The sequence below is a fragment of the Hypanus sabinus genome, chromosome 31 (genome assembly GCF_030144855.1).
Source record: "Hypanus sabinus isolate sHypSab1 chromosome 31, sHypSab1.hap1, whole genome shotgun sequence".
NCBI lineage: Eukaryota > Metazoa > Chordata > Chondrichthyes > Myliobatiformes > Dasyatidae > Hypanus > Hypanus sabinus.
In genome coordinates this window covers 12,217,936-12,227,578 of record NC_082736.1, presented here as the reverse complement: position 1 = coordinate 12,227,578, position 9,643 = coordinate 12,217,936, and the positions used below count along the sequence as shown (strand labels likewise).

General features: G+C 44.7%; 1 non-coding gene across 1 annotated transcript; it reads left to right on the top strand.

The window, feature by feature from the left end:
- The first annotated feature begins 8,483 nt into the window (after nt 1-8,483).
- trnag-ucc (transfer RNA glycine (anticodon UCC)) lies at nt 8,484-8,555 on the top strand. Its single transcript has one exon. It is a non-coding gene; the product is annotated as a tRNA-Gly (tRNA).
- The last annotated feature ends 1,088 nt before the right edge of the window (nt 8,556-9,643 follow it).

The window sequence follows — 9,643 nt, the reverse complement described above, 5'->3', positions numbered from 1 at the left end:
ACCGTGGACGTAAGCGCCACCGGGCAATAGTCATTTACACAGGTTTTCACGCTCCTGCTGGGCACCGATATGATTGAAACTTCCTTCAAGTAGGTGGGTTCCACACACTTCCAGATCCAGTGGCTGAAGATATCCAGCACAGATGTTCAGTTCTCAGCAAGGTCTGATCCAGACCGGATCTTCACTCTCGTGAAGGCAGCCTGCACGTCATATTCAAATACAGAGACAAAATGATAATTGGGAGACATGGGAATAACTCAGAGTTGAATTGAGTAATTCAATGCATTTTGAAGTTGAAGTAGCACTATTCTGTGGACTTCGACACAGTGAGCATCGGATACACTTAATGACTTCAACAGGCTTGTAGGAGAAGCTTTGCTTCTTCTGGAATGATTCCGGGATCCCGAGTGATGGTGCAGGGGCAGTGCAGCATGTGTCCCGATTACAAGGTGAAGTGCCAGCAGTGAGATCAGTGGGGAGAAATTAATGGACACGGGAATCACGGAGAGAGTTATCCCTGCTGAAATCGGAGAATGGGATGGGGGAAGGATCTGTTTATTGGTAGGATCCCTTTGTGGATGGTGGACTTTACATAGAATGATATGCTGGATATGGACTCTCATGGATGGTTGATAAGGACGAGGGGACTGTAACCCTGACAGCAAGAAGATGGGGCAAGGGGGAATGTCTGAGGAATGGAGGGGATGTATGAGGGTGAGGGTAGAAGCAATGAGAGAGGGATCGAAACCTTGCTCTTTGAAGATGGAGGACACAGTTGATGTTCCAGAATAGAAAACCTCATCCTGGGAAGAGATATGGCAGATACAAAGAAAAGAATGGCATCTTTACATGACCCAGGGTGGGACGAGGTATAGACACGGCAGCTGTGAGTCAATACTTTATAAAAGATATTCATAGACTGTTTGTCTCCCGAGATAGAGATAGAGATATTGTGAAATTGGAGAGAGGTGTTGGAAATATTCAAGTGGATCTGAAGGCAAAATTGATTAAATTGACCAGCACAGCCTGGGTGCATGGAGCAGCAACAATATGGACTATAGTGTGACACAGAAAGAGTTGGAGTTCTATACAAGTGAAGTCTTGGATCTTGGACAGATGTATGTAGACAATAAAAAGACAGGCATATCTGGAGCTCATGGCTTTTTCTTCTTTGTTCCGTTTATTATGTCCACGTAACACTTTCCGGTTTTCACTTTCAATTCCACTTGCTTCAACTATCACCTTCCACCTTGCAGTCCATCCCCTCTCCCACCAGTTCATTATGGTTTTATCCCGCTTCATTACGAGTGATTTGGTCTGGAACGTCAACTGTGCATACCTCTCCACGGATGCTACATGACCAGGCAAGTCCCTCCAGCATGCTATGTATGTTGCTCTGTGTTTCCAGCATCTGCAGATTATCGTGTGTATTTGATGACTGTATACAGCATTTTCACCCTGTTATAGGAAAGATGTTACGAAACTAGAAACTGTGAAGAAATGATCTACTCGGATTTTGGCTAGAACCAGAGGGTGGAGATCGTACGAAGGGTTATTTAGACAAATATTTTATTCCCTGGAATGTAGGAGATTGAAGGGTCATCTGCCTGAGATATGTAGTAAGGACAGGCAAGTAAACGACAGAATTTTTTAAAAAAAAGTATTTTCCCAGGGACGAGGTTTGAAATCAACAGCACAAAACATTAATAGGGGAAGCAAGAGAGTTAAAATTGAATAAGGGGCAGTTTCTTCACACAATGATTTGTGCATATTTGGAATTTAGAATGAGCTTCTGAATCACAGAAGTGGGCATATGGGCAACATTTGACAGTAATTTCACTCTCCCTCTGGGCAACACAGTCAGCATGAACATTTGGCCAAACGCCTTGTTTCCACAAGAGAACAAGACATAGGCACAGAATTAGGCCATTTGGTACATTGAGTCTGCTCCTCAATGCCATCACGGCTGATTGATTATCCCCCTGAACACCTTTCTCCTGCCTTCTCCCTGGAATTTTTGACACCCTTACAAATTGTGAAACTATCAACGTCCTGAAGAAAATGGTGCCAGTGAACAAGACAACAAATGGCAACGTCCTTCAGGCAGTCACAGAACTACCTCGATTACTTCCTCTAATTTCAAATGTGATTCTGCCAGCACTGCAACTAATGATTTATATTTTATGGTGTTTTCAGGCCAATTGAGCCTTGATGTCGCTGAGAGTGTCCAGGGAGGTTTTGAGTGAAGTTTTGGGCAGACCATCAGACATCTGAAATTGGCTGTGCAACTGTATAAAGCGCATTGAATGCTGGCTTTCGTTTGTTGGACTATTCGTTACCAGAGTAAGGAAGTCACACTGCAGCTACATGAAGTTTGAAGTAGGCAATACTTGAAGTCTCGTGTACAGTTCTGGCCATGCCATTACAGCAAGGATGGACACTCTGGAAAAGATGCAGATATTTCAGTAGAATATCCCATGGATTCGAGTTGAGCAGCTCAAAGGAAAGGTTGGACAAACTTGTGATCTTATTAGGACCTCAGAGACTGAGGTGAGATCTGATAGGGTTATTTTAATTTGTAGAAACATGGATAGGGTACAGAGTCAGAATCTTATTCCAACGGTAGAAATTTCGAATACTAAAAGATCTGTGGATATGCTTTTAAGGTTAGAGGGGGAAATGTTAAGTCCATATGGAGAGGAGTTACTTCTTTTTTTTAATTACCGGGAGCGTTAAGTGCTTGGAATGGATTTCCATAGGTAGTTATAGAAGCAGATAGTCTGGTGGAATTTAAGAGGTGTTTAGGTAGAAATGCACATGAACAGAATTGAGGGATATGGATGATAAACAAGAGGTCATGTTGAACAAATTGGAATCATCGGTCTGACAATATCATGGGCCAAATAACTTTTCCACTGTTGGACTGTACTGTTCTATGTTCCTAGAAAAGGAATTATAAATACCAGAATGGAATATGAAATGTCATGACTAAGATTAAGAAAATTCAAAAGTATTTAAAAATACGTTTAATACAAGATGGTTGCTACAGAGAATGTAGGATCTCAGATGGTAGAGGGCAAAGTAGTCAGGACTGAAGCAGAGCACTTTCTGTGCAGACATATAACGCTTTATTTTGCAGAAAAAAAAACATGACGAGCAAGAGAAAATGTTACCAGGGATGTTATCATGGATGTTTCCAGGCGTTGTCATTGCTGTGACAGATACACAGAGCAGATACTCTGAATGAAAATCACCTGCTGCTCAGACTTTCCACAGACATTGTAAGTGCCGCTGATAGAGCCTTTGGGTCACTGGGTTAAGTTACGACACTTCGCTTACCGGCACCTGACAGTTTTTGGTACAGTGTGAGAGTGTGGTGTTCCTTCTGTACCTGTAAGTCTCTGGTACAGTGTGAGAGTGTGGGGTTCATTCTGTACCTGTCAGTCTCTGGTACCGTGCGAAAGTGTGGGGTTCATTGTTTGCCTGTCAGTCTCTGCTACAGTTTGTGAGTGTGGTGTTCCTTCTGTGCCTGCCGGTCTCTGGTACAGTGTGAGAGTGTGGGGTTCATTCTGTACCTGTCAGTCTCTGGTGCAGTATGCGAGTGTGGGCTGCATTCTATACCTGTCAGTTTCTGGTACAGTGTGAAAGTGTGGGTTCATTCTATACCTGTCAGTCTCTGATACAGTGTGAGAGTGTGGGGTTCATTGTGTACCTGTCAGTCTCTGGTACATTGTAAGAATGTAGGGTTCAGACTGCATCTTCCAATCTCTCTTGCAGTGTGACAATGCATACTGTCTTTGAGATTCATTCTAGCAGTTGAATTTGTTGATTAAATCTGTTTTTCATTTTAATTGATACCACAGTCAATGTCACGGGTTACATTGAACTAACATCCAGAGCAACAAGTCCGGACCAGTCAATCAAACACTATTCTGTGATAAATATGTAACTTTCCACGAGTCTCTGTGTGGGCGTGTCTGAATGGTGTGTATTGTGTAGTGACATTTGGGCTAATTGAATCGAGAATGATTTTGACTGTAGATATGTAACCAGTGTGTCCACAGTTGTCAGTGATGAGACCTCTGTCTGATTAGATTAAAATACCGATGGGCTGATCAAATCGCTGATGACACAGTTGTGGGTGGTAAGGAGGGTTTTCAAACGGACAGAACTGGATACCAAGCAGTTGGGAACACGAATGGAGAAATGGGGGATGGAGTTTAATCTAGACAAGTGTGACGAGTTTTACAGGAAAGTACACAGTAAATAGCAGCACTGATACACTAAGGAATCTTGACGTATTCATCCATAACATCCTGCATGTGGCATTGAAAGGAAATAAACTGTTATAGATGTGTGGTACAATTGCCTTCATCAGTCAGGGCATTGAATTCAAACCATGGGATGAGTTGTTACAGCTGTCCAAACACTGGGTTAGTCCACATTTCGAGCCGTGTGTACAGTTCTGTTTGCTGCATCACGGCAAGGACGTGGGGACTGTGGAAAGGGTGCAGAAGTGATTTCCCAACATGTTGTCTGGATTAGTATAGGGAAAATTGGACAACATGGATTGTAGTTTTTGCAAGATTTATTTAGATATACAGAACAAAATAGACCCTTTGAGCCACACAGCCCAGCAAAACCTGGCAATGCCGACTTAACCCTAGCCTAATCACAGGGTGGTTTATAATCGTGAGTTGACCTTCCCGGAACATTTTTGCACTGTGGTAAGAAACAGGAGGACCCGAAGAAAACTGAGGGAATCCACAGGGAGAACACACAGAGAATTGTTAAAGAAGTTGCAGGGGCTGAATGCTGAACTCCGATGCCCCGAGCTGTAACAGCGTCGTGCAATCGGCTACGCCTGTCATGGCGGCCCAGAGTGCAGTTTCACCTGACATCAGTGTCAGCAGAGGAATCGTGGGTAGACTGGGCTGTTCCTAATCCTGTTTTCAGCTACAAGTGGAGTGAACATGGCATTTTCCTGATGGGGAACAGGAAACAAATGTTGAGAACTTATACTTCCCTTATAGAAATACTGAAATCCTACAACAGAATACAGAATACAGCTTCGGCCCACAATGCTGTGCCAAGCATGTAGCTATTTTGAAAAATACCTAGGGATACGCATAGCCCTCTAGATATTTTTAGCTCCATTTAACTAACCAGGAGACTCTTAAAATAACCTATCGTATTCACCTCCACCACCGTCACCGGCAGCCCACTCCATGCACTCATCACTCAATGCATAAGAAACTTACCCCTAACATCTCTTCTGTATCTACTTCCAAGCATCTTAAATCTGTGCCTTCTCATGTTAACTATTTCAGCCCTTGGAAATCGCCTCTGACGATCCACACCATCAATGTCTCTCATCTTCTTATACACCGTATATAAAGCGGGGGAACCCATTTATACAGACTTGGTCTCTTTATTCAAGGAAAAATCTCAATGTATCGGAATCAGTCCAGTGAATGTTTACAGGCCAATACTGGCAGTGGACTGATTGTCTGATGAGGAGAGTCTGGGCTTGTGATTTCTGTTTTTTTACTGGCTCCATGTACTTATAAACCATAAGTCAATAAGATATAGGAGCAGAAATAGGCCATTCAGCCCATCGAGACAGCTCTTCCATTTAACCATTGGCAGATCCTAGTCTTCCAGTCATCCCCACTCCATTACCTTCTCCCCATACCCTTCGATGACCTGGGTAATCGAGAACCTATGTATCACTGTTTTAAATTAGTTATTCTGTCATCCACTTGACCGGAAACAAGAGCGTGTGGGCCAAGGCGGGTCAAAGCTCAAACTGGGCATGGCAGCTGATGATGCTGATAACTATTCTGTCATACCGTCTGAAAGAATACCTAATGCAGCCTTAATAGACTTTTAACGGTAGCCATTTACCAAAACTGCACCAGGGAACAAAGAAGCACTTCCCCTTCTCTCCAAGTCTGTGAACTCTTAGACAAAGCTACTTTATCCCCTCTCAGGTTGTCCGACTATCCTGAACACACACACACACACACACACAAACCTGAAATAACACCCCGAACCTTCGTTTCTCGCAAAGCGTACAGACAATTTTTTTCCTGTTGTTTTAAATCAGCACATGTCGCCTACTCCTAACCATTGCTCAGACACTCTCACTGACGGCCCGACACTCTCCGGTTGTCTCCCTCTCCCCCCGTGACCGGTCGCCTTTCAGAACACAGCCAGAACATTGCCAGGCCGAGGAGTCCCCCGGATTTCTCCGTTTCACCACCTCAACTTATCGCTTCGGGTCCGGGTATTCCCTATTTCGGGCTGCTTTAAAGACTCTTGCCGATGGGCGAGAGAATGGGACTGCATGTCTTCAGCTGCATACTGTCAATACTGTCGGGTTTAAAGGTGGAGCTTCAGTGCGCAAGCGTTCAAATGTCACCACTGAGCAAAGCTCAGCAAGACCTTCCCCCAATTCACTTGAGTAGATTGTGAGCGGAGGTTTGGGGGCCTGCAGGAGGGGCGGGATGTCTATACACCCGGAATTAAATATAGGTCCACTTGGATTGTTTTCTGCAAAGTGTTTCAGGTGTCCACTTGCCTGTCTTCTCCACACAGTCACGCAGCCACACTGAAGGAGACGTGCGGGAGTTGATAACTCACAGCAATGGTCCTGGTTTAATGTGTTCAGAGTGATGGTTTCGGTCACTGAGTCTAACTCCGATCGGTGCTTCGATACAGACTCGCTGAAGGAATATCCGGGGAAAGAGGTTCAACCCAACGTCCCATGTTCTCGGAAAACTCTCCGTTCCAGGCTCAATGCAGACTTGTTCCACAGTCTCAATGATCTCTTCAACAACATTTTTTTTTCCTTTTAGCTCAGAATTGCCCTTATGCATCCAGTTAGTATTTGAAGCAGGAAACGGTCTCCCCATCGGGGAATTGAACTCCGGTCCCCCACGTGGCGGGCGGGGATACTGACCATTAATCTAACGAGGAATATAAAAAGATATTGCGGGGTACCGAAAGGCTCGGTGCTGGGACCGCAGCTGTTTACAATATATATTAATGATTTGATGAAGAGATTAAAAGTAACATTAGCAAATTTGCAGATGAAACAAAGCTGGGGGGCAGTATGAAATATGAGGAGGATGTTAAGCGAATGCAGATTGACTTGGACATTTTGGTTCAGTGGGCAGATGCAGTTTAATCTGGTAGAAATGTAAGGTTATCCACTTAGGTGGCAAGAGCAGGAAGGCAGATTACTATCTGGTGTCAAGTTAGGAAAAGGAGAAGTACAGCGAGATCTAGGTGTACTTCTACATAAATCACTGAAAGTAAGCATGCAGGTACAGCAAGCAGTGAAGAAAGCTAACGGCATGTTGGCCTTCATAACAAGAGGAGTTGAATATAGGAGCAAACTGGTCCTTCTGCAGTTGTACAGGGCCCTGGTGAGACCACACCTGGAGTATCAGGTTTGGTCTCCAAATTTGAGGAAGGCCATTCTTGCTATTGAGGGAGTGCAGTGTAGGTTCACGGTTAATTCCCGGGATGGCGGGACTGTCATATTTTGAAAGATTGGAGCGACTGGGCTTGTATGCACTGGAATTTGGAAGAATGAGAGGGGATCTGATTGAAACATATGATTATTAAGGTATTGGACACGCTAGAAGCAGAAAACATGTATCCGATGCTGGGGGAGTCGAGAACCAGATGCCACAGTTCAAGAATAAAGGGTACGCCATTTAGAACGGAGTTCAGGAAAAAAAAACAACTTTTTTCAGCCAGAGCGTTGTGGAACTATGGAATATTCTGCCTCAGAAGGCAGTGGTGGCCAATTCTCTGGATGCTTTAAAGAAAGAGTTAGATAGAGCTCTTAAATATCGCAGAGTCAAGGAATATAGGGAGAAGGCAGGAATGCGCTACTGATGATCAGCTATGAGTACATTGAATGGCGGTGCTGGCTCGAAGGGCCGAATGGCCAACTCCTGCACCTATTGTCTATTGTGTATATGGAATCTGTCACAGGGATTTCAGGGGACCGGAGATCTCACAGATTCATCTGGCGACTGCTTGTTAAGTGCGGATCTGGCGCTTTTTATTCATCCCCTTCTCACTGTGTGACAGGAGGAGTGTCAGGATTCTTTAGCGTCTCTGTCATTACTCTGTTCAAGGTCTGTCCAAGGGAAGGGCTCCCATCAGCGTGTGGTTTGAAAGGACAATTATAAACATAGTTTGTTTATCCATTTGGCGATGCGTGAGGAAGGACCCCATTAGTACATTTGTAGTTCTTCGACGCGGTTCAAACTCAGTCTGATTCCTGGAGTATGCTCGCCCCGGGTTGTATATCTCCGGTTTGTTCTGGATGGCGACATTAATTTACCGAAATAGGACCTGCAGCAGGGTGAGGAATGCTATGGCAGCAAACAGTTGGAGAGTGAAGGAGTCACAGGGAACTAATGGAGACGCCTGACTACTCAAATCTTTTGCATCGTCATTGAGTGATGGTGGTATAGTGGTGAGCATAGCTGCCTTCCAAGCAGTAGACCCGGGTTCGATTCCCGGCCATCGCAGGTTGTACATTTTTAGGCTACATAAGAAATAAACCTCTTACATAGACACGAGCTACACAGTACTCCAAGGGCCAAGTGACCCTAATCCACTCACGCTGTAAGTGTAAGGTTGATTCATTAAGTATCATTCAATGTGTCGTGGACCAGAGATGGAATTAACCTCCCAGGATTTTCCTGTTAAATCCCGTTCTGACTCTATTCCAGACTCTACAAGAATGGGCACTTTACAGGAGGGATCGGCACGATTTGCAAAGCGTTGCCTGATTAAATTGTTTGAGTTTGTTTGCCTTCAGTGGAATATCGGAGCCTGCAAGTAAACTTGAGCAAATTATGATGTAGAAAATTCTGAGAGACATAGGTTGTGTAGATAGCCAGAATTGGTTTACAGGTGCAGTATTCTGGAGGGAATGAATTTAAGGTCGGAGTGGGAGAGAGTTTAAGGAAGATGTGCGGGTCACGTTTTTTGGACGGAACAGAGTGGGTGCTTGGAACTGGCTGCCAGGTTCAGAGACGGAAAGGTGTACGATGTTCTCAGATCGGCACATGAATATGTTTGTGTGGAGCACAAAGAGAAAACAGCAGATGATGTAATTTCAAGTGGCAGAGACAATATTGGAGCAACTCAGCAGGTCACGCAGCATCTGTATAAAAAAACAGTCGACGTTTCGGGCCGAGTCCCTTCATCCGGACTGGAGAAAAAACCGATGAGGGATCAGAGTTAGACGGTGAGGGGAGGGGAGGAAGAAACACGAGGTGATAGGCCAAACAGGCGGGGGTGGGGGGAGCCGCTAATGAATTAAAGACTTGAAATGCTGATTGGTGAAAGGGATACTGGGCTGGAGAACAGGGAATCTAATAGGAGACGACTGAAGGCCATGGAAGAAAGAAAAGGGGTAGGACCACCAAAGGGAGGCCACCCAAACGAAATATAATGTGTTGCTCTTCCACCCAGAGTGTGGCCTCAGCGGACAGTACATTAGGCCTTTGGCCACCGGCTACAATGTTGGAACTGGAATAGGAAGTGGAATTAAAGTAGGAGGCGATTGGACGATGTCGCTTTTACTGGTGGACTGAGTGTAGATGCTCGG